The following is a 23,670-nucleotide window of genomic DNA, read 5'->3' as shown; positions in this document are numbered from 1 at the left end:
CCACCTCCTAAAGTAAACACATAGCCTGATGTAGACTTATTGTTATCCCTATCTGATTGGAAATAACCCACAGGGAGCAAATCGTCGCTTGGTAAACTAGCATATAATCTCTAGTCCTTCTCGGGTACTTTAATATATGCTTTAGTCCAATGTCCTTGTCTAGGGTTACTCGATATCTGATGACCGAAAAACAGATATCGGGTCTCGTATATAGCATTGCATACATTAGGCTTCCTACCAAGCATAAGGAACCGCTTTCATGTCCTCTATCTCTTTTGATGTCTTTGGAGACATCTCTTTAGATAGAGCTACTCCATGTCTAAAAGGTAAGAAACCTTTCTTGGAGTCTTGCATGCTAAAACGAGCAAGGATTGTATCTATATATGAAGCTTGGGATAGACACAACATTCTTTTCTTACGATCCCTTATAACTTTGATCCCAAGAATGTGTGCACATTCTCCTAAGTCCTTCATATCAAATTGTTTGGACAACCATACCCTTACGTCTGATAATACCTTGACATTGTTGCCAATTAACAAAATATCATCTACATATAGTACAAGAAATACCACCACGTTTTCGTTACACTTCTTATATACACAAGACTCATCCGGATTTTGAATAAATCCATATGACTGGATTACTTCATTAAACCGGATGTTCCAAGACCTTGAAGCTTGCTTCAGTCCATAAATGGACCGATTGAGCTTGCACACTAGATGCTCTTTGCCTTTTTCAATAAATCCTTCTGGTTGCTTCATATGGATGTTCTCTTCAAGACTTCCATTAAGGAAAGCTGTCTTGACATCCATTTGCCAAATCTCATAATTCATATGAGCAGCAATGGATAAGAGTATCCGGATAGACTTAAGCATGGCTACCGGTGAAAAGGTCTCCTCATAATCGATTCCCTCTTTTTGAGTGTACCCTTTCGCAACAAGCCTAGCTTTGAAAGTTTCTACCTTCCCGTCTGTCCCTCTTTTCCTTTTGTAGATCCACTTGCATCCAACGGCTTTTACACCATCAGGTGGTTCTACAAGCTCCCAGACTTTATTAGAGTACATAGACTCTATTTCAGAATTCATTGCTTTTTGCCAAGATGCTGCATCTATATCTTTCGTCATATGTTCGTGGATCAGGTTCATGTTTACCTGGGATCAAGTCCGAAGATTCTCCCAAAAACATGAATCTTTCAGGTTGTATTACAACCCTCCCACTACGACGGGGCACTGTCTGTGGTTGTGTATCATGTGTGACACGTGTTGCAGTCTCTTGTGGTACTTCATCTTGTACTGTTGGTACTGAAGTAGACGTGTCCTCTCGGAGTTCTTCTAAAACAACTTTGCTACTGGGCTTGTGATCCATTATATAGTCTTCTTCTAAAAACTGGGCATTGGTGCTAACAATGACCTTCTGGTCTTTAGGACTATAAAATAAACCACCTTTCGTTCCTTTGGGATATCCTACAAACACGCGAACTTCTGTACGAGATTCTAACTTATCAGCATCTGGTTTCAGCACATGTGCTGGACTACCCCAAATCCGAATATGTCTTAGACTGGGTTTTCGCCCATTCCACAATTCTATGGGAGTAGAAGAAACTGATTTAGAAGGTACTAAGTTCAAAACATATACTGCTGTTTCCAGAGCATATCCCCAAAACGAATTTGGTAATTCTGAATAACTCATCATCGATCTAACCATCTCCATAAGAGTCCTATTCCTTCGTTCTGCTACATCATTCTGTTGGGGTGTTCCAGGTGCAGACAATTGGGATTGAATCCCAGCTTCTGATAAGTAATTCCTAAACTCTCCTAAGAGGTATTCGCCACCACGATCAGTGTCTTGATACTTTTACCTAATCGTTTCTCCACATCAGCCTTGTATTCTCTGAACTTGTCAAAGCACTCGGACTTGCGGCGCATTAGGTAAATGTATCCATATCTTGAATAATCGTCTATGAAAGAGACAAAATATTCAAAACCTCCTCTTGCCTGGACAGACATAGGACCACATAAATCAGAGTGAACCAACTCTAACACTTCTTTGGCTCTATACCCCTTGGCCTTGAACGGCCTCTTGGTCATTTTACCTTCTAAGCAAGATTCACAAGTTGGAAAATTTTTCAACTCTAATGAACTCAAAAGTCCATCGGCTATAAGCCTCTGAATCCTACTTAAATTAATATGACCAAGCCTTAGATGCCAAAGATATGCTTGATTCATTTCTGAAGGTTCTTTTCTCTTATTAGAATTAGAAGATGAGTTATAAATTTCCATGTTTTGCTTTGTGGAAGAATTTGGATTTAAAGTATACAAATTGCCAACCAATGTACCAGAACAGATAATCACTTTATTTCTTTTAATAACTACATCGTTACTGAAAGAAACTGAATATCCATCTAAAAACAGTTTAGAAACTGAAATTAAATTCTTTCTAAAACTGGGTACATAAAGACAATTTCTTAAAAACCAAATTTCTATTTCTACTAAAAGATAAGTAGACGTCTCCCACTGCAACAGCTGCCACCTTAGTAGCATTGCCCATGTAGACGGTAATTTCTCCTTCAGATAGTCGTCGGATTTCCTGGAACCCCTGCAAAGAATTGCAGACATGATCAGTGGCTCCCGTATCTACACACCAGGTGCTGGTAGATAACACCGCTAAACATGTTTCAACAACTAGAGTATGAGATATACCTTTGTTTTGGTTCCTACGAGGACAGTCCGCCTTCCAATGTCCTGTCTGCTTACAGATGAAGCACTTGCCCTTCGGCTTCTTCATTCCAGCTTTAAATCCCGTACTCTGAGATTTATTCACTTTCTTTGCTGAACCAGCTTGTTTCTTCTTCTTCTTTCCTTTCGGTTTAGAAGTAGAACCATTTTCAGCATAGTGAATTTGAGCATTGTGACGAAATAACCCTTCTGCTGCTTGAAGTTCTGTCAGTAGTTCCCCTAATGAATAAATCCTTTTATTCATATTATAGTTCAGGCGGAACTGCTCAAAACTTCTAGGTAGCGTTTGGAGGATCATATCGATCTGGGTTTCCCCATCAATTTCTCCTCCAAGGATCTGTATTTCGTTCAGATAAGCCATCATCTTTAGGATATGATCCCTTACAGGAGTACCCTCTTGCATGGTGGCTGTCATTATCTTTCTCATGGCTTCTTGCCTAGAAGCCCTATCCTGATGACCAAAGAGTTCTTTGAGATTGTTCATGATATCATAGGCTGTTGGTAAATCTTGATGCTGATGTTGCAATACATTTGACATTGATGCCAAAATGTAACACCGCGCCATCTCATCTGCTTTTACCCATTTCCTATGATGTTCAATCTCCTCTTGGGTAGATTCACCAGTAGGTGCATCAGGGCATTGCTCAGTCAGTACAAATTTATAACTTTCAGCAGTAAGAACAATGTCCAGGTTTCTTTTCCAATCTATGTAATTTGGTCCAGTAAGTCTATTCTGTTGAAGTATGATGGACAGTGGGTTGAAAGACATCCTAAGAATCACAAATAACTTTTGGTCAGAACTCTAAATTTAGAATAATATTGATTCCTCAAACAATACTATTTTAAATTAACCAACACCTTAAAACACCGTGAATTTTGTATGCCACGTTAGTGTGGACGTATACAAATTCAACATTTGTAAAAGGAGGGTTTTATCCCATTAATTTTATTATCTTGTCAACCTAACTTTTTGACAAATAAAATTAATAGTTGGTATTTTTTTTTTGGTCACACAAATAATAATAGTGACTCCGTTGGGGAGGATACTATTAGATGTGTCTAAGTGTATACCATTACTTGACACTAAGTCCATTAATAAGATTATGCCCCTTCCGTTGGGGAAGATCACACGCTCTTAATTAATTTCCTATAGTCATCCAAAAATGGAAGTCTGTTCTAGTGATCCACAAACAAGCTCATCCGTTATGGAGGAAGGCACTCAGAGCCAACGCGCAAGCTTGTTTGCATCACTTACAAACCAGTAATGGAGACCATGGGATTTATTTAAAAATCCTTCTCCCACTTAGTTATTTATAAATGAGGAATTTTAACTATGCTAGCCTACTAAATTCGTAAACTAACATGCACACACAGCACAATATAAAAGCAATAAATAGAAAATTAAATTTTCAACTATTATGGCTTTTATCTCTAATTGTCCTCCGTGTGTTGTCATCCCAAGCTGCTGCCATATTTGGCCACCGCCACCGGGTCTAGCTGTCGCATCCATCTTGCTCCTAGTTCCGCTGCGCCTCTGGTCCTTAGAAGGTTCCACGCTTTGCAAGATTCGATCCGCGACATAAATAGAATTTTACATTTTGATCGTATATTCCATAAAAGGAATGTACATGTATCTAGATCAAAAATAAAATCCTAATAAAAACTAAATACAGCTCCTGCTGTATTTTAATACAATCATGCACACACATAAAAATGCCCTTGACATGTCCAAGGGTCCAATCACACACATAATTAACTAAAAGCCATAATAGTTGGATCCTGCATCCACAAAGTTAGCACATCCTACTATTATCCTGCCTAAATTATGTATAACATGTGCATAATTAAACTAAATACCAAATACACAGAGACAAAACCCTAGCTCTGATACCAATTGTTGGTTGCTACTCGGAAAACCTATAGGTTCCACTGTACAAAATTTTGTACAAAGGTCTGAACCTTTTCCTAGCTACCATGTGTTCTTTTAAATTAAATTTTGGATCGCCTGCGGAACTTAACACGTTTGATCCAAAACTTAATCTATTTGTTCTTTTAGGTTTTGACTTGGATCTCCTGCGGAACTTAACACGTTCGACCCAAGTCTCCTTAAGTTATTAATTCCATTAAATATTAATTTCCATAAAAGGTTCCCAGTACTGACGTGGCGAGGCACATGGCCTTCTTGGATATGGGAGCAACCACCACCGACTAGACAAAACCTTTAATAGAAAGCTAATATTTAATTTCCTAAAATAACTTTAGGTTAACCAAAGAGAACAATCAAATCACAAGGAAAAGAAAAAACAAAAGAACACAACTTTGAAAAAACATATTCGAAATTCTAGAACGTAAGCCTCTTGTATTTGGTATTATTTCCATAAATAACTAGCATGATGCGGAAATAGAAATTACTATTTATACCTTGTAGAAAAACTTCTTGATCTTCTACCGTATTCCTCTTCTAACCTCGGACGTTGTGTGGGCAACGATCTTCCGAGACGAGAAACCACCAATCACCTTCTTCTCCTCCTAGCTAGGTTCGGCCAACAAAGAGGAAGCTTCACCAAGGAGGAAAAACAAAATACTAACCAAGCTCCAAGAGATGCTAGCTTTCTCTCCTTCTTCTTCTTCTTCTCCGAGTAGTATCCGGCCACCACAAGAGCTCCAATAGAAGGGTAGGGTTCGGCCACCACAAGAGGAAGAGAGGGAGAGGTTGGCCGGCCACACCAAGGAACAAAATAGGGAGAGGAATAATAGATGTTGTGTCTTGTGAAGGCACCCTCACCCCTTCTTTTATATTCCTTAGCCTAGGCAAATTAGGAAATTTAATTACAATAAATTTTCCTTAATTTCCTTGACATGCTTTAATTGAGAGAAATAAAATAAAATTTCCCCAATTAATTTCAAGTGGCCGGCCATCATTGGATAACAAAAGAGGACAAGTTTTAATCAACAATTAAAACTTCCTAATTTGTTTCCGGAAATTTTAAAAAATAAAATTTCTCTTTAAAATCTCTTCATGGTTGATAAAAGGAAATTTCTATAATTTTAATTTTATTAACATGTGAATAATTTTAAAGAGAAAATAAAACATCTCTCCAATCTACAAATAAGGAAAGAGATTTAATCTCTTTCTTTAATCTTTTGTAGATCTTTTACAAGAGAGATATTTTAATTCTCTTTAAATTATATCTTCCACATAATAATAAAAATTAAAATTAAATTTCTTTTTCTTTTAATTTGGCCGGCCCCACTAGCTTGGATTCAAGCTAGGGCCGGCCACCCAATAATATACCTAGGCCGGCCCTAGCTTGGTTCCCAAGCTAGCTTGGCCGGCCCCTTATTGGTGGGTATAGAAGGTGGGTATAGGTGGGTATAGAACTCTATAAATAAGAGGCTACGATAGGGACCGAGAGGATGAATTGGTTTTGGTCTCCCGATAAAAGTGTTCGCCCCGAACACACAACTTAATTTTATCAATGATAATTCATTCCACTAGAGAACTATCATTGAACTACCGCACCAATCCCAAATTACATTTTTGGGCTCCTTCTTATTATGAGTGTGTTAGTCTCCCTGTGTTTAAGATATCGAATGTCCACTAATTAAGTGAGTTACTGACAACTCATTTAATTAATATCTAAATCCAAGAGTAGTACCACTCAACCTTATTATCATGTCGGACTAAGTCCACCTGCAGGGTTTAACATGATAATCTTTATGAGCTCCTCTTGAGGACATTATCAACCTAGCATCACTAGGACACAGTTTCCTTCTATAATCAACAACACACACTATGAGTGATACCATTTCCCAACTTATCGGGTTTATTGATTCATCGAACTAAATCTCACCCATTGATAAATTAAAGAAATAAATATCAAACATATGTGCTTGTTATTATATTAGGATTAAGAGCACACACTTCCATAATAACTGAGGTCTTTGTTCCTTTATAAAGTCAGTATAAAAGGAACGACCTCAAATGGTCCTACTCAATACACTCTGAGTGTACTAGTGTAATTATATAGTCAAGATAAACTAATACCTAATTACACTACGACCTTCTAATGGTTTGTTCCTTTCCATTCTGGTCGTGAGCTACTGTTTATAATTTATAAGGTACTGATAACATCATCTTCTGTATGTGACACCACATACTATGTTATCTACAATATAAATTAAATGAACAAATGTAGATAATTAGACCAAATGTGATTCTTTATTCATAATGAATATTTACAAAGCTTAGGCTTTCAGTATACACTCCAACAGTAACGGCACGGCTGAGGGTCGTCAATGGATGACATAAGGGGTCACCAGTTTGGGCAGCTCAAGGGACCGCCAAATGGGCCGCCAGTTGGACCGCCCAAGGGGCCGAGGGGCCGGGTCGTTACAATAAAAAGGCCAAGTGAGTGTGATCCTGGATGGATCGCAAATCGAGAGCGATGAGCCTCCTGAAGTAGCTCCTGTAAGACCGGGTGATACTGAGGTACACATAATCTGCCTCAGAAGTATATAATACCCTCCTCATCTCGTGTGAACTCGGTCTGCTGCTCGGAAGCTATCTGGCTGCCAATAAACTGCAAATGCTGATCACCGGCCTGGGCCTCTCAGATCCTCGTTCTGATTGATGACTGAGCAACCATGGTAACCAGAATACCCTGCTCTGTCTGTCCCTTCTCCTGAAGGGCCAACTCGGAGAAACCCTGAACCAAGTCTGTAACTGAAACTCAGTGGTAAGCCAAAGTCCCTCTGGACTTCCTTCTGAGTGCATCGGCAACCACATTAGCTTTCCCCGGGTGATATCTAATGGTACAATCATAATCCTTCAAGAACTCCATCCATCTCCTCTATCGGAGATTAAGTTCCTTCTGAGTTAAAATATACTTGAGACTCTTATGACCCGTAAGAATCTCAAATGTAATGTCGTACAGATGATGTTGCCAAATCTGCAGAGCAAAGATGATGACGGCTAGCTCCAAATCATGTACTGGGTAGTTCTTCTCATGCTCCTTCAACTGACGAGAAGCATAGGAGACCACCCTGCCATGCTGCATCAGATCAGTGCCCAAAACCTGAAGAGATGTGTCGGTATACAGCACGAATCTTGTTAGCTAGAGCCCTAGAGCCAATCATTTGATGATTGTATTTTAAACTTGTTGTATCATATTCTATATAAATAAATGCATTTGGTTTTTGGTTATTATACTTACTTGTATTGGTGCCAAATAAACTAAGTATAATAACGTCCTTGAGTAGACGGTTCTCACCTATATCAATCGGTTAGTTGAACCGATAGTGAGATGATATAGGGAACACTACTCTTAATCATTCCTAGTCGAGTATTAACATTCAGGGACAATGTTAATGCAATAAGACTAGCATGTAGGTCAACTCGATGACTTGATCTCACAAGTCATGGATATAGAGATATCAAGTTGACACATGGGTATACATTGGAGAATGTATACTGAATGACCCGCCATGAGAAAGTATCATGGATCGTTATATGAGTGTCATATACTTTCTCATGTGGCTATTAGTATGACTATTAGTCCTTAGACCTGAAGTCACCATGGATCCCTACATAAGGAGTTATGTACTTTAGTTTCGTCAAACGTCACCCGTAACTGGGTGGACTATAAAGGAGATTACTGGGTATGTAACGAATTATGCAGAGGAATGTGAGTGATGTAGATGGGATCTATCCCTCCTATATGACGGGAGAGACATCGATATTCTTTATAGAGTGAGACCACGAAGTGCATGGCCATGCCCAAATGAGTCAATATGAGATATTGAGCTCATTTGATTTAGTGAGTCTACTTGGAGTTCAAGATTTAGATTGATTAGAGGATGACACAGTCTATTCCTCACATTGATTAATCTAGATGTCTAGGATAGAAGGACACTTGTCATATATTGTGAGGAGTCACAATTAGTAGTCACAAGGTGATGTTGGATCTCAACATTCTTGTAACTTGGGTAGTAATGATGTGTTGCTAGATACCGCTCATTACTTATGCTTCTAAATGGGTTTAGGAGCATTGCCAACGTTACAAGAACCTATAGGGTCACACACAAAGGGCAATTAGATGGAGATTAGGTTCATTTGATGAACCTAAAGGATTAGGTTTATTTGATGAACCAAATTGGATTAAGAGTAATCCAAGGTAGGCTAATTGAGTTGGACTCAATTTGGTTCATGTGTTAAGTGAGTCTAATTTGGACTTAGACTCATTTAATTAATTTAATTCAATGAATAGAGATTCATTAAATTAAAATTGACTTGAACCAATGGTTAGATTAGATCAACCAAGGGAGAGAAGTGGTCAAGTTTGACTTGACATAAGTAGGAAGATGAAGAGTCAAGTTTTGACTTGACTTTGACTTGAACAATGCCACATCATCAAGGCTTCTTCATTTGGTCAAGTTTGACTTGACCAAATGCCACCTCATGGGAGTTACCAAGAGTGGTGACTCTTGATATTCCATGGGAGTTACAAGCCAAAAATGTGGTCGGCCACTTTTATTCATGAAAAAGGAGTTTCATTTTTCATGTGTAACTCCATCTTCTTCTTCCTTGGTTCTCTTCTCTCCCTCTCCTCCTCCACTACTGATCTCTAATGTTGCTAGCACATCCTTAGAGGTTTTTCTCCATCTCTTGCTTGTGTGGATACACATAGAGAAGCGTCTACTTTGACACTTTCGAGATCCGGCGAACCGAGGACGAGCGGGATACGCGAAGGGCTTCGCTTCAAAGGTATAACCCTTTTTCCATGTAGATCTAGGAGTAGATCTCGGTAGAAACTCGTATTCGTAGTTTTAGAAATTTTTCTTTGCACGGATCCGTTGGCTTTGGGGCTTTCGGGGTTTCCACGACGCGAAAACGCGGTTTTCGCGGCCCGAAAAACCCAACAAATCTATCCTCTCCGGAGGGTAAAATCAAAACTAGAGCCGACACTAATCTCCGCTTCAACTCCTGGAAGCTGGTCTCGCAGTCTTCAGTCCAAGTGAACTTCACGCCTTTCCTGGTCAGGCGTGTCAACGGCATAGCAATACTCGAGAAACCCTCGACGAATCGCCTGTAATATCCTGCTAGTCCCAGAAAACTGCAAATCTCCTGAACTGATTTCGGCTGCTCCCAACTGGTGACGGCCTCTATCTTCTGAGGGTCTACTAAAATACCTCTGCTAGAGACCACATGTCCCAGAAACCGACTGAGAATAGCCAGAAAGCACATTTGCTGAACTTCGCGTACAGCTGATGTTGTCGAAGAGTCTCCAAGACTGTGCAAAGATGCTGCGCATGTTCCTCCTTGAAATGCCAGTAGACCAATATGTCATCGATGAAAACGATAACAAACTGATCAAGATACTCCAAGAAGACGAGGTTCATCAAATCCATAAACACCGCTTGAGCATTGGTAAGCCCAAATGGCATTACCAAAAACTCATAATGGTCGTATCTAGTACGGAATGCTGTCTTCTGAATATCAGATTCTTTGACTCTCATATGATGATATCCGGATCGTAGATCAATCTTAGAAGACAATGATGTACCTCTGAGCTGATCAAATAAATCATCGATTCGCGATAAGGGGTACTTATTTCTGATGGTCACTGCATTCAGCTGTCTGTAGTCAATGTACAACCTCAGTGTACCATCCTTTTTCTTGACAAATAATACAGGGGAACCCCATGGAGAAGCACTAGGGCGTATAAATCCCCTGTCTAAAAGCTCATGGAGTTGAACTTTCAGTTCGTTCAACTCTTTTGGTGTCATACGATAAGGAGCTTTCGATGTCGACGCGGTCCCCGGAATCAACTCAATAGCAAACTCCACTTGCCTTCTGGGAGGCAAACCTGGTAGCTCCTCTGGAAATACATCCGGATACACTCGGACTACTGGAACGTCGGAGAGTTGAGAACTACTGCCGTCTTCAGTATGAATCAAGGATAACAGAAAACCCTGACAGCCATGTGACAATAGCTTCTGAGCCTGAATCGCTGAAATGATCGATATGTCGTTGTCTCTGATGCCAGTGAAATCCCACGAGGGTTGGTTCGAAGGCTGGAATGTGACCACCCTCGTCTGGCAATCAACAGTGGCATGATATGCTGACAAACAGTCCATGCCAAGAATAATATCAAAGTCAACCATTTCCAATACTAAAAGATCTACCTTAAGTATCATGTTGCCAAAATCTAACGGGCAGCCTCTGACCTCCTGAGTGACGTCCAAGGTATCACCGGACGGTAGAGAGACAGTTAGTCGTTGCGGTCTGAAAGTGGGTAACCTACCAATCTCCCGCATAAAGGTTCGAGGAACCTTAGCAGGTTCATGAATATGGCAATCATGACTAGTAAGATTTGGCTAACATTCTATACAACTTTATCATATAGGTTTACTAGCTTAAATCAATCTTGCTCTATTAAGCAATAAATTACAATAGAATTAATTAGTAAACCAATTAACATGTTAGGAAGAGTTTAATTTATAGTTATTATTATTATTATTATTATTATTATTATTATTATTATTATTTTCGGTTTACTAGATTACGAACAGAAATATTTTGTTCTTTGGTTACTTAATCTGAAATAATCTATTCTCAAGTAGCATATCCTCAATAAATAGATCTACTAACTCACCATCATTTTCTATAAATCTAAACATGGATCTAGAATCACATAAAGGGGTATATCGCTCTGATACCAATAAATTGATATCAGATAAATCTCAAAAATTCGTAACACGAAAAACAAACAAACAAGTATCGTCAACTTAGCTCTGATACCAAATAAATTGTCATGTCCCAGGTAGTCCCTGCCCGAATAAAATTTTGGCAGCATCTCCCCTGTACGGGTGACAATTTGAAACTTTATACATTGCCCTCAGGGCCACATATACCTCGGCCAACACGGCCAGAACAATAACAATAATAAAAATGCAATAACCAAGCATCCATGTAGTTTAATAGTAAACAAACTAAAGCAGTGATAAGAAAACTCAAAAACAACCCTACTCAACTACACCCATAAAGCTCAAAACACGACGAACCAGAATCCACTCACCTCTTCTGCTGTCCAGGCAAACATGTACTAAAACAAATCCACATAAACTCATCGACAACATCCATAAAGTAAACTAATATCAATCCAGATAGTGCAATAAGAAAATAAGAACCAAAGCTCGAAAACAACACATCCTTGGAAGAGTGCAGGGGACTAGCGACTAGAACCCTCTGGACAACCTCAACCTGAAATGTAATAATAACCACGGGGTGAGTCAACTCCTCAGCGGGTAACAACTGATATGCATAATAAAGAAAATAACAACTAGTACTAATCATGCGTACAATCTCCTGATATAAGAATGATAAATGCAACTGAAATAAACAGGAGAAAACTGTACTAATTAGGACCTGGGTATAAGTATAACAAGATCGTCAGACCGAGAGTGTCATAAATCCTGTATGCATGTCAATTATATGCATCCATCCAATTGCAGCAAATAAATGCAGCAAACACAAGCAATAAATGCATCAATGCATATGATGCCAATGACATATCCTGATCACCCCTGACGCCAATCAGGCATCTCACACGCGATGATGAGATCGAGTGGGTAGGGCTATGACAACCGTGCACTCTGACATCACTACTCCTGATGAGTGATCGAGTGGACGGGATGTTATCGGAGTACGCCTATCCTCCTACCCCAAATCATAAGTGGGGGAGCTCAATGCTCTCATCTCCCTGAGCCAGTCCAGAGGAGGGATCCCTGTCGGCTACCACGCTGCGTCCACTATCCATGAACGAACCAACGCAACCAAACAGAGCAAACTGTCTGTCGACTACCACGCTGCGTCTTTAAACCAGCGGAGCCTAACAGAGCAGAACTGTCTGTCAGCTACCACGCTGAGTCACTGGACCAGCGGAGCCTAACAGCAGAACTGCCACTCACCTGCATGACATACCACTAACCCATGAGTGGTGGTGTGTGCAGATCTATGTAACTGGCGATGTGCTCAATAATAATGAAGCCGACTATCGCACAGCATGCAATCATACAAGATGGTGCATGACACTAAGCATAGAAAATATCCAGAACCTATCCATATATATAATGTGTACCCTAAAATAAATTGACCAAATCAATGTTCAAGGTACACAGGTCAGATAAGGTATCAAAACTTAGGTCCTAAACATAATAAAAATATGGTTGTGTCACTACTCCTATAAGCATGTATAATCAGGTAGGTACTAACATGAAGTGCATAACAAATAAACAAAACAAGCATGTAACAGATCGAGTAGTTACCAACTGAAGCAGATAAGAAACATAATCATTGCTATTTATTAAAAATACTACTATGCATATCAAATGACATAAAGTCAAAGTACCCGCCTCCAATAAGAGGATCGTATCTGAAATAGATCCCTCGTCGAGACACCGTCTCGAATCAAAATCCTGTAATAACCACATTTAATTTAGCTACATACATATCACATAGCTAAAGTAATTTCTTATTTACTAGAATCCTAATTCGTTCCACTATACAATTTGATTTAGGTCTAGAACTAAACCAACTTGAACTCTTCCAAATTTGAACCTAGTACCAGAACAAATTTATACACCTTACCTCTAACTCTCCTTCAGCCGTCTGTGATGGCAACAAACCCGATCCACAACTGAAAGGTCGGAACCCAGCAACTTCAGACCAACTGTCCACTAACTTCCTCTTCTTCGGTGATGGTAGTGCAGTAAGAAATCTACTACTAGTGGCAGTGAATCCGGCTGCCGGAAGAATGAAGAGGGGGAGGCAGTGGCGTCGGGCGGCAGGTCGTGGTCACCGAGATGCTGGTCTCTGACTACTCTGCTTCTGTCCACAACCCGGAGAGAGATCTAGGGCACAGGGGAGACGGAGCAGAGATTAGGGCAAGGGAGGCAGCGACGCTAGGGCAGAGAAATGCAAAGCAGTGGCCGCTGGAGAGAGATCGGACCGTGGCCGTCGGCTTCAAGCTAGGGCACGACGTCGGCACTAGAGCACGATTGAAGGGGAGGTGTTGCGAGCGGCGCCGTCGGGTGGAGCAAATCGATCGGGTTGGGGAGACGGCGTTGGTTAGGGCACGCGAGGAAGGGGAAGAGGAGAAGGAAAGGGGAACGACTCGGCTTTTTAATCGTGAGGCAGTAACAACCGATCGTGTGCGACGCTGGTTAGGGAAAGGAAGGAGATCGGCGGGGGGAAGAGGAATCGGAGAAAAGAATAAAATAAAAAGAAAATAAAAAGGAAAAATCAAAATTTTCCTCGTTAAAACGGGGTAGCCTAAACAGGCTTTCCCGGGACCCATAATTGATCCCCGTAACCTACACCATACGGTCTTCGAAAAATTTCAGAAGAATTTCTAAAAATTCTGAAAAATTCCCTTATCATTATTCACCATTTTCGATATTTTACAATCCTGGTGGTCGTGGACCAGGTGAAAGTCTAGACTGGTCATGGAGCGAATGCTTAGCATGAAGTCCTAAAGTCTCGGACGTTAAGCAAAAGTTCAATCAGTCTGGAGGATCGATCTAGTAAAAGGTAATTTCCCCTGAGAGGAGTAGATGAGGACGCATTCCCCATTGAGAGAACAGTAGGCGTCAATTAGACCTAGGATTTTTAAGAAGTCTGAAAGTCAAAATCGGACAGTCTGGAGGCTATCGAATAATTTATTATTCATATTTTATTATGCTAATTTTGTCTTATAGGGTATACTTTGTATTTGGAATAATATGTCTTGCAGGAAGTGAGATGCACAAAGAAAAGCTCGGAAGAACAGTGTCTGAGGCACCTCCAAGGCTATTGGAGGCGCATCGGCTACTTTAGCCGAAGGCCCACACGGAAGAGGCGCGGAGGCACCTTCGAAGCCCCAAATGGAAGGCACCTTCCATGCGCTTGAAGGCGCCTTCGAAGAGATAAAATTCACAGAAAGCGGATGTTATCGACGACCAAAGCTGCATGAATAAGATCTGAGCTGGAGGCGCCTTCAAAGGGGTTAAAGGCACCTTCAACAACTAATAAATGTCCTCTTCAAGCAAATGGTAGGAGTCAACTCATCTTCACGATATTTCTCCTATACGCTGCTCCAAAGACAATCCAACGAAGTCGTAACGCTACTCCGACAACCAGAAGCTCTCAATTTCAACACTGATGTTGTCGATATAACTTTTAGTTGTACTACTTTAATTATAAATCTATTGTACTCAGTTTTGTAATATTTCGGATTGATAATGAATTATCCAAAGTAAACACTCAACGAGTGTGGACCTTGGAGTAAGAGTCGTCATAGGTTCCGAACCAGGTAACTAAAAGTGTTAGCACATGCTTTATCTATTTACTTATTTCCGCTGCGTTTTATTCTGTTTGCTTTCTGAAAAAGTGTAAAAAAACCACGAGAGCTATTCACCCCTAGCACGCATCGATCCTACAATTTGTATCAAATTGGGACTGCTTCAAATCGGTGAAACCATCATTCAAGTAATTTTTTGTGGTATTAGTTTTTAAATTTCTTGGAGTCGATCGGAATTGGAATTGTTCTTAGTTTGTGGAGATGGTGATATGACCATACGCAAATATACAGATGCTAGATTCCAGATTGATAAGGATGACTCCAAGTTCCAGTCTGGATTCATATTCATATTAAATGGAGACGCAGTTAGTTGGAAAATTTCCAAGCAAGACACTGTTGTAGATTCTACCTATGAGGCAGAATACATTGCAGCTTTGGAAGCAACAAAGGAAGCGGTTTGGATCAAGAAGTTCATTACTGAACTTGGAGTGGTTCCATCCATTATTGAAGCATTACCTGTTTACTTCAATAACACTGGAGTCATTGCGAAAGCAAAGGAGTCGAGGTCTCATTAGCGATCAAAACATGTGCTTCGTCATTATCATCTGATCAGGGAGATCGTTAGTAGGAAAGGAATACAACTCAAGAAAATTTCCACTAAAAGGAATTTAGCAGATCCTTTGACAAAGGCTCTACCACAAAGCAGGTTTGAGAGTCACGTCTGTGCTTATGATTTAGGACACCATGGCGATTGGCTTTAGGCCAAGTGGGAGTGTTAGAATTTGAGGGATGTCCTAAGGCAATCGTCTTACGATTTTTTTTATTTATTTGATAGTATAGATTCACTATTTGAGTACATATTATATATTTGATTGTCTTAAACTCATTTACTGAATGCCCGTAATATAATTTATAGCATGAGAGAATTTGTGATTGGATCGCAACTAGTGATTATCTCTACCTGTACAATTATGAATATATTAAAATTTTCCTAGTCGTCGAATTGATGCATTCGAACATCATCAATTCTGTAAGACTAGCACGGGTTATACTCTTTGGTTCAGCCAAGCAGCTATTTTCTCACTGGCTGGAGACATTGGGATGTTGAGAGTTAAACATGGATGATGGTTATGGTAACTAGTTTATTGGAGTGACTCGCTGTAAGACTTCATATGGTTCTCTACATACATACATATAGACATATATATATATGCCTCAAGTCGAAGGAAACTTACACTTATGCTGCAATAAGAACTTCACACACACACACATATATATGTCTATGAAGCTCTTATTGCAGCATAAGTGCAAGTTTCCTTCGACTTGAGGCATATAAGTCATCTTGGTCATGGAAACTTATACTTTGACATCTTAAGCAAGCATCTCATTGAGGTATAGACACAGGATGATTGAGTATAAGTTGAAGTGTCTGAAGGTATTTGGATAGCGCACAGAGGATTCACCGCTTCTTGTGAGGAGACGTATACCCTATGACACTCGTTAGAATTATTACTCAAATTCTTTGGTCAAAGCATTACATGCTAAGAGTGCGAGACTCTTGTACACATGTATGAGTAATTTGAATTCATAGAATGAGGAAGTATTACTTGGGCTAGATGTGACGTAGTCAGCCTAGTGGGAACAAGACACATAGACCATGTCCTGAACCAAGTGGGTATAAGACGAGTGAAAGAAACGAGGCACGACTCACTGTAGCTGCTGAAGGGTTTAGAATTAACTATAAGATCAACTATGATTTTTTGACTAATTGGAGATCATGATTTACTACTAAGTGTCACTCATGATCATTCTATAATTAAGTAGATAATTATGGACGACCAAGATAAACCGGAAACATATTGGGTCACACGCACTAGCAAGTCTCTACAAGACGTAAAACAAGTTAAAGAATAAGATTCTTAGATCTAGAGATAAATGTTTGGTTGGACCATACATAAGATAAATATGAAAATATTTGTCGTAATGGAAGCACGGACGGGCCACATCTCTTATGGAAAAGTTGGACCATATTTTATTTAATCATGAATTAGTCATGAACCAACTTGTTTAGTTGTGAACCAAATCAAGGGGTTAATGGGCTAATTTTTAGTTAAGGAATAATGGGTTGGATTTAGGCTTTCTAATCCAACTCATTAATGAGGGTTATATATTGATATGGTTGAGAGAAAATTATACACATGGGATCATTAATTGGCTTGTAAGGTTTTTGAAAAACTTTAACCCAATTTCTCTCCTCCTCTCCCTCTCCCCTCTCTCTTTGCCGCTGCTAACATGGGGAAGCCCTTCCCCTTGTTGTCGTGACCACAATCTCTTCCTTGTGTGCTTCTCTTCCTCTTCCTCTTGATTTCTCTTTTTCGCTCGTGGCTAGTAACTTCCGAAGAAGAGACTTATACTCAAGGAATTATCTTGAGGAGCTCGGCATGGATACGAATAGAGGTGAGGTTCGACAATGCCGCTACGGTTGATGCCCTTCTCGTTACAGGTCATCCGTAAAGTACACCTAGCGTAAATTTACTTTCTGTAAAAATTTAATTGTGATCATATTTAGCATGTTGTATCCTTGTATGCATGTGATGTAATAATTTAGGAATTATTATTGTTTTATTTTCCACTGCGTATGTTTATGAAACGTGTTTTTAGCACACACCGCATCAGGCATATCCCAACATCTAGTTCGGAAATTGTACAAGAAGAAGAAAGGATTTACCAAAAAGGAAATCAAGAAGGTGATCTAGTCAAAGACAATGCAACCGAGTCCAAAGGCCAAGTCCGAAGTTACCTACTACGACTACAACAAGAGAGGACATATCAAGGCCAACTATCCAAACCAGAAGGAAATGAAGAAGCAGCTGTAGAAGAAGGCACTGCGGACAATGTGGGATGAATTTTTATCAGAAGACTCCGACGAAGATCTTGAATAGATGAGCTTCCTCGTACTTCCGACCCGAGATCAAGTCATCGAATATGAAATCGAGAGCGAATTAGAAACCGAGTCCGAGAGAAGCCACGGATCCATACCTGTTTCTAAAGGGCCTAACCACGTTGTAAGTTCTTCTCAAGTAGATAAGTTACATAAGCTAGTAAATTATCTCATGCACAAGCTAGCCAAATCCAACGTCCGGGTCAAGTCACTCCAAAAAAAGGTAACAACCCTTAAGGAAGTGACTAACCCAAGCTCCTTGACTGAATCTGTTCAAACTGGAACTTCAACTCAAGTCCAACAACTTGAGAAAGAAAATTTCCATCTGAAAAGGCAACTCGAGGAACTGAAGGATACATTGGAATGGTTCACCTTGGGTTCTAAGAATCTTGATTTGATTCTTGGAAAATAAAAAGTCGTATACAATCGATCCAAACTTGGATATAAGGTTAAACACAAATTTAAATCTTATCTATCTCTTGTTAATTTAACAAATAGAAAAATAGTCCAAGTATGGGCCCCCGTGTCTAACTTGATTAATCAAGTTGGACTTGATCAATATTGAATCCCCAAGGATAAAATCCATTACCTTGATAGACCCTATCGAGGTTATGATCCAGGGGGAGAAAATAGAAAGATCATCTCCTTTATTATATAAATTTTCTTGATGCGCTTTACTGGTTTTATTATACATACTTAAACTAGGATAGATAAGCACTTAGGCTTGATTCGCACTTGACTAGTTAGACCTAGGATTTTCAGAAAGGAAATTAAATATTCAATTTATTTAAAAGGCTTTGTCTAGAAGTAGTTGTTGCTCCAATACCCAAAAAGGCCTAGTGTCTCACCATAGCCTGGAAGTCAATTATTGAAATAAATATTTAATTAACTAACTGTTAAAATCTTAGTCTAACTCAAATGTAAATCAACCATTAGATTTTTATCTAAATTGAAGATAAAATTAATCATCTCATAAAAACTTATAAGGTTCCCTGTTTGACAATCTAGAAAAAGGTAGGATGGACTTAAGTAAAAAATTAGTTAACTTAATCAATTAATTATTTACTCAAATCAAACTTAATCAATTTAATCAATTAGCCTAATGCAAGTTTAATCAACTTAATCAATTAACTCAAATTAAAATTAATCAATTAACTCAAATTAAAATTAATCAATTAACATAATTCAAACTTAATCAATTAACTTAACTTTAACTTAAGTTTAATTTTAATTAATTAAACTTAAGTGAAATTCTATCAACCATCTCACTATCATCCATAGGTATAACATGATTGGTCCCCTCGGATGGGTCTAGTGGCTAGCGCATGAGGTGTTGTCATCATGAGGTCTGGGGTTCGAATCTCGGCAAAGCCGAGGTAAATGTCTCCCTTATGTGCTAGTCACTATTCCAAAGGCTAGTAGCCGCCCGTGATTTACCTCCTTCGTGTTGGCCCTGGGACGGGTTGGCGGGGGCGCTGAGGGCAAGCGTATTCGCCTTTTGCCATCATAGGTATAACATGATTGATAACCTAGATTGGGTGAGATGGAAAATAAAAGGTTGAACTTAATCAATCTATCTTATAATCCTTTTAAATTGGATCAAAATCAAATATTTTATGTGTAGGAACATAACGATTTGGACCAATGGATATTAAATAGTGGATGTTCTAGACACATGATTGAAGACCGATTGAAGTTCACCAAGCTAAAACTCAAAAATCTAGGGTCTCGGCAACAACAGAAAACTTAAGGTAATCGGAACATGTAGTATCGAACTGAGTTCTAATTTTATTATTCGAAAAGTTCTATTAGTTGATAAATTTAATTTTAACTTACTTTGCATAGGTTAACTATGTGACTCTGGATACTTAGCAACATTTGCTAACTCTGAGTACTTAATTAAAAATGTCAAAAATCCTGGAATTATACTTAAGGGAATTAGGAAAAATGATATTTACATAATTTAAATACCAACCTCCTCACTCAAGTGTCTTCTGACACAACAAGAGGAAACTAAATTGTGGCACAGAAAATTGGGTCACACTCATATCAGACTTATTTAAAAAATGAGTCAAAACGGCTTAGTTAGAAGTCTACCTAAATTTAAAAAATTTAGAAAATTTAATTTGTAATGCTTGCCAACAAGGTAAACAAACTAAGTCAACCCACAAACCAACAAACCTAAATCAAACCAACTCAATACTTGAGCTCCTACACTTAGATCTATTTGATTCAAACGGAGCCAAATCACTAAGCAGAAACCAATGTTGCTTAGTTATAATTGATGATTACTCAAGATTCACTTGGGTAAAATTCCTAAAAGTTAAGGATGAAACTTTTAAAATTTTTAATAATTTTTAGTTAATTGAAAATAAAAAAGATATCAAAATTAAAAGAATTAGAAGTGACCATGGAGGAGAATTCGAAAATCATAAGTTTACTAAATTTGTGAAACTAATGGATATAATCATGAGTTTTCATACCCTAGAACTCTCCAATAAAATGGACTAGTAGAACGAAAAAATAGAACGCTAAAAGAAACTGCCAAAACCATGTTAAATGAATATAACCTAAGTCATCAATTTTGGGCTGAAGCAATAAACACAGCGTGTTATATTCAAAATATAATATTAATTAATAAATTTTACAACAAAGCCCCTTATGAAATATATTACAATAAAATACCCAATCTAAATTATCTAAAAGTTTTTGGATGTAAAGTACACATATTAAACACCAAATATTATTTAGGTAAATTTACATTTAAAATCTTCAACTGACATCTTCTTAGGGTATTCAATAACTAGTAAGTCTTATAGTGTTTATAATAAAAATATCCTAAAAGTTGAAGAAACAACTAATGTAATTTTTGATCAAGAAAACAACCTACCTGACTTAATCAAAGAAAATAATCAAATTATAAGAAATAAAGAAGATGATGAAATTAGACTTGAATCAAGAAAATCACAAGAACCAATTGTTAACCCTAACAAAAGACCTTCTAGAATCACTACAAGAAAATCCTCATTCAACAATACTCAAACGACAATGGTTTTATACCAAATCATTGTTTTTTTTCCTTTTAACAACGGTTTTAACAAAAATCGTTGTCTTTTAGCAATTTTTTTGCCTACGACAACGGTTTTTAAAAACCGTTGTCTATTTATGCTTTTTTGGGGCTACGACAACGATTTTTAAAGGCTACGACAACAGTTTTTGAAAACTGTTGTCTATGTGCGCTTTTTTTTAGATTACGACAACGATTTTTGAAAACTGTTGTCTATTAAGTGTTGTTGAATACCGTTATTTTTTTTCTTTCACTGCTTTTTCCCCTTCGCAATTTTTTGCCGCTGCGTTTTGTCTTTCCCTCTCTTTGAAATTTTTTGCCGCTGCATTCCGCCCTTTACCTTCTTGATCCCTAAAACCTCTCATTACTGTCGCATCCTCTAATCATCCCTAGCGCGACGTCTCCCATAGAGAAGGAAACTCCTTTCTGGTATATCGATTCCTCCTTCGTTATTGTCCGATCACTTTTCTCATGAGGTATTTTCCGGTTAAATCGAATAATTTATGGGTATGCAGCCACTTCATGGCAGTTGGCTGATACCGAATGGATTCTTTTTTTGCTACAATGATCGTTATCGACGATTCTTTAGTGATGAGTTTAGTAATGATTTGTTTGTTTTGATTGATTTTTTTTTTTTGCATCAACTTATTGTTGTCGTACGCACACTAAAAGAGGGTGCTATTAAGATTGCACATTGAATCTATTCATGGCGTGAGATTTTAGTTGATCGGATTGACAGAAGTGCAAAGCTTACGGTTAATTCCATGCTCAGCTTTTAGCTACCGCGACAATGGCCTTCTCTGCTGCCTTCTGCCTTGCCGCTTCCATTACCTCTCATTTGGCTACTTGCTCCCTTTCCAGGAGTCTCGACCCTCGCCTCTCGACCGTTATCCATCCCCCCTCTTTGAGGAATGTCATCTCAGAGAGAACTGCGTGGCCCCTTCCTTGTACTTCATTTTTCTCTTCTTTTACAACGAAGCCAGCCTCCGACTACAACCTCCTTCAAGGCGTTGACTCTGAGATCAAGTGCGCACTGGAATCTGACGGTTATGACAGGGTGTGTCAAGCCAGGAAATTGTCTTCTTTAGGAATTCAATCCATTCTCAATCTAAATGTCACTAATTTATTCTCTTTTCTTTTTTAAACAAAAAAAAACAAAAACACTTTTCTAGCCAATTAATTCATGCTGTTCTTGATATGCGCATTGGTTTCGCAGGTGGAGGAGATACCAGGTGGCTTTCCTTTTGAGATCCAAGATGAGAAGGGAATGAACACTGTTACTCTAAAGAGAAACTAGCATGGAGAGAGAGTATCGAGGTCATAGTTTCCATTCCTAGCCTTGTCATTGGTGAGGAACCAGATAATGAACCTGACAACAATGATGAAGATGGTGATCAATCGAAGAGACCTTGTCAATCTAGCATCCCACTCACCGTTGTCGTATCTAAAGGAAAGGGGCTAAGTTTGGAGTTCTCGTGTGCAACCTATCCTGATGAAGTTACCATTGATAGCATGTCTGTCAGAGAAAACAAAGAATCTGATGATGAGATGCTTGCCTATGAAGGACCTGTTTCAGGTTTGTATTCTTTTCCTTCATTTTGTTATTTTGTATCATTATGTTAAGGAACAACAATACAACATTTTTTTTGTGCAGTGATCTAGATGAGAATCTGCAGAAATCCTTTCACAAGTATCTAGAGATAAGAGGAATTTCCCCTTTGACAACCAATTTCCTACATGAGTACATGATAAATAAAGACAGTCGTGAGTATTTGTTGTGGTTGAAGAATTTGAAGCAGTTTATCCAAAAGTAGAATGTTTCAAAAAATTTCAATAGGTTTTCATTTAATATAGTCTTATCCCAAACTCATGATTCTTTATTAAGTTTTACTACCAATGTGATGTATGAGTTGTTTCTAGATGGTTCAGTGTAGGGAAAGATGATACTTGACAATTGTATGCATTTGCCACTTCTTTACATGTGCATGTCCTTGTAGATGAGGCAGCAGGGGTGATCTACAATACTTTAGACCAGCTCTTTGTGTAGTATGCAAACCAAACGCCAAAGATGCTGCAGCAATTCTATATTTAAACGTGACTAATCAGCTGTCTAGTTGAATTAGCTCTCTAGCTTGATTGGTTAATATATATATATATATATTGATTGCCATTTGGATGATCTAAGCTCATCTTATTGTAGGGAGATCAGTGCCCGGCTTGAAGGGGGGGTTGGATAGATGGCGTCCCCAAATATTCGCTTCTTTCTACAATGTTAGTGCGCAAGCGGAAATACAAACAAACAAGTAGAAAGACTAAAACTAAGAAAGGAAATACAAACCGCTAACACGTTTGTTTACATGGTTCGGAGATAACTTGCTCCTACTCCACGGCGTGTCCGTAAGGTGGACGATCCCTCAATCCGTCGGTGGATTAGTCCCCGGCAAACTCCGGCTAGCTCAACCTCCTTATGGGTGGAGAAACCTCACCACAACTCCAACCAAGACCTCTTGGCACACAAAGATCTCTTGAGCACAAAAGACTACTAATTAGACTTTAATCAAGTCCAATTTCGTCAGAGATAACCA

General features: G+C 38.8%; 1 pseudogene; it reads left to right on the top strand.

The window, feature by feature from the left end:
- The first annotated feature begins 21,875 nt into the window (after positions 1–21,875).
- On the top strand, positions 21,876–22,899 carry LOC122043478 (annotated as a pseudogene).
- The last annotated feature ends 771 nt before the right edge of the window (positions 22,900–23,670 follow it).

The sequence above is a fragment of the Zingiber officinale genome, chromosome 1B (genome assembly GCF_018446385.1).
Source record: "Zingiber officinale cultivar Zhangliang chromosome 1B, Zo_v1.1, whole genome shotgun sequence".
Lineage (NCBI taxonomy): Eukaryota > Viridiplantae > Streptophyta > Magnoliopsida > Zingiberales > Zingiberaceae > Zingiber > Zingiber officinale.
The sequence above is the reverse complement of the archived record's forward strand: the minus strand, read 5'-3'. Positions and strand labels throughout refer to the sequence as shown.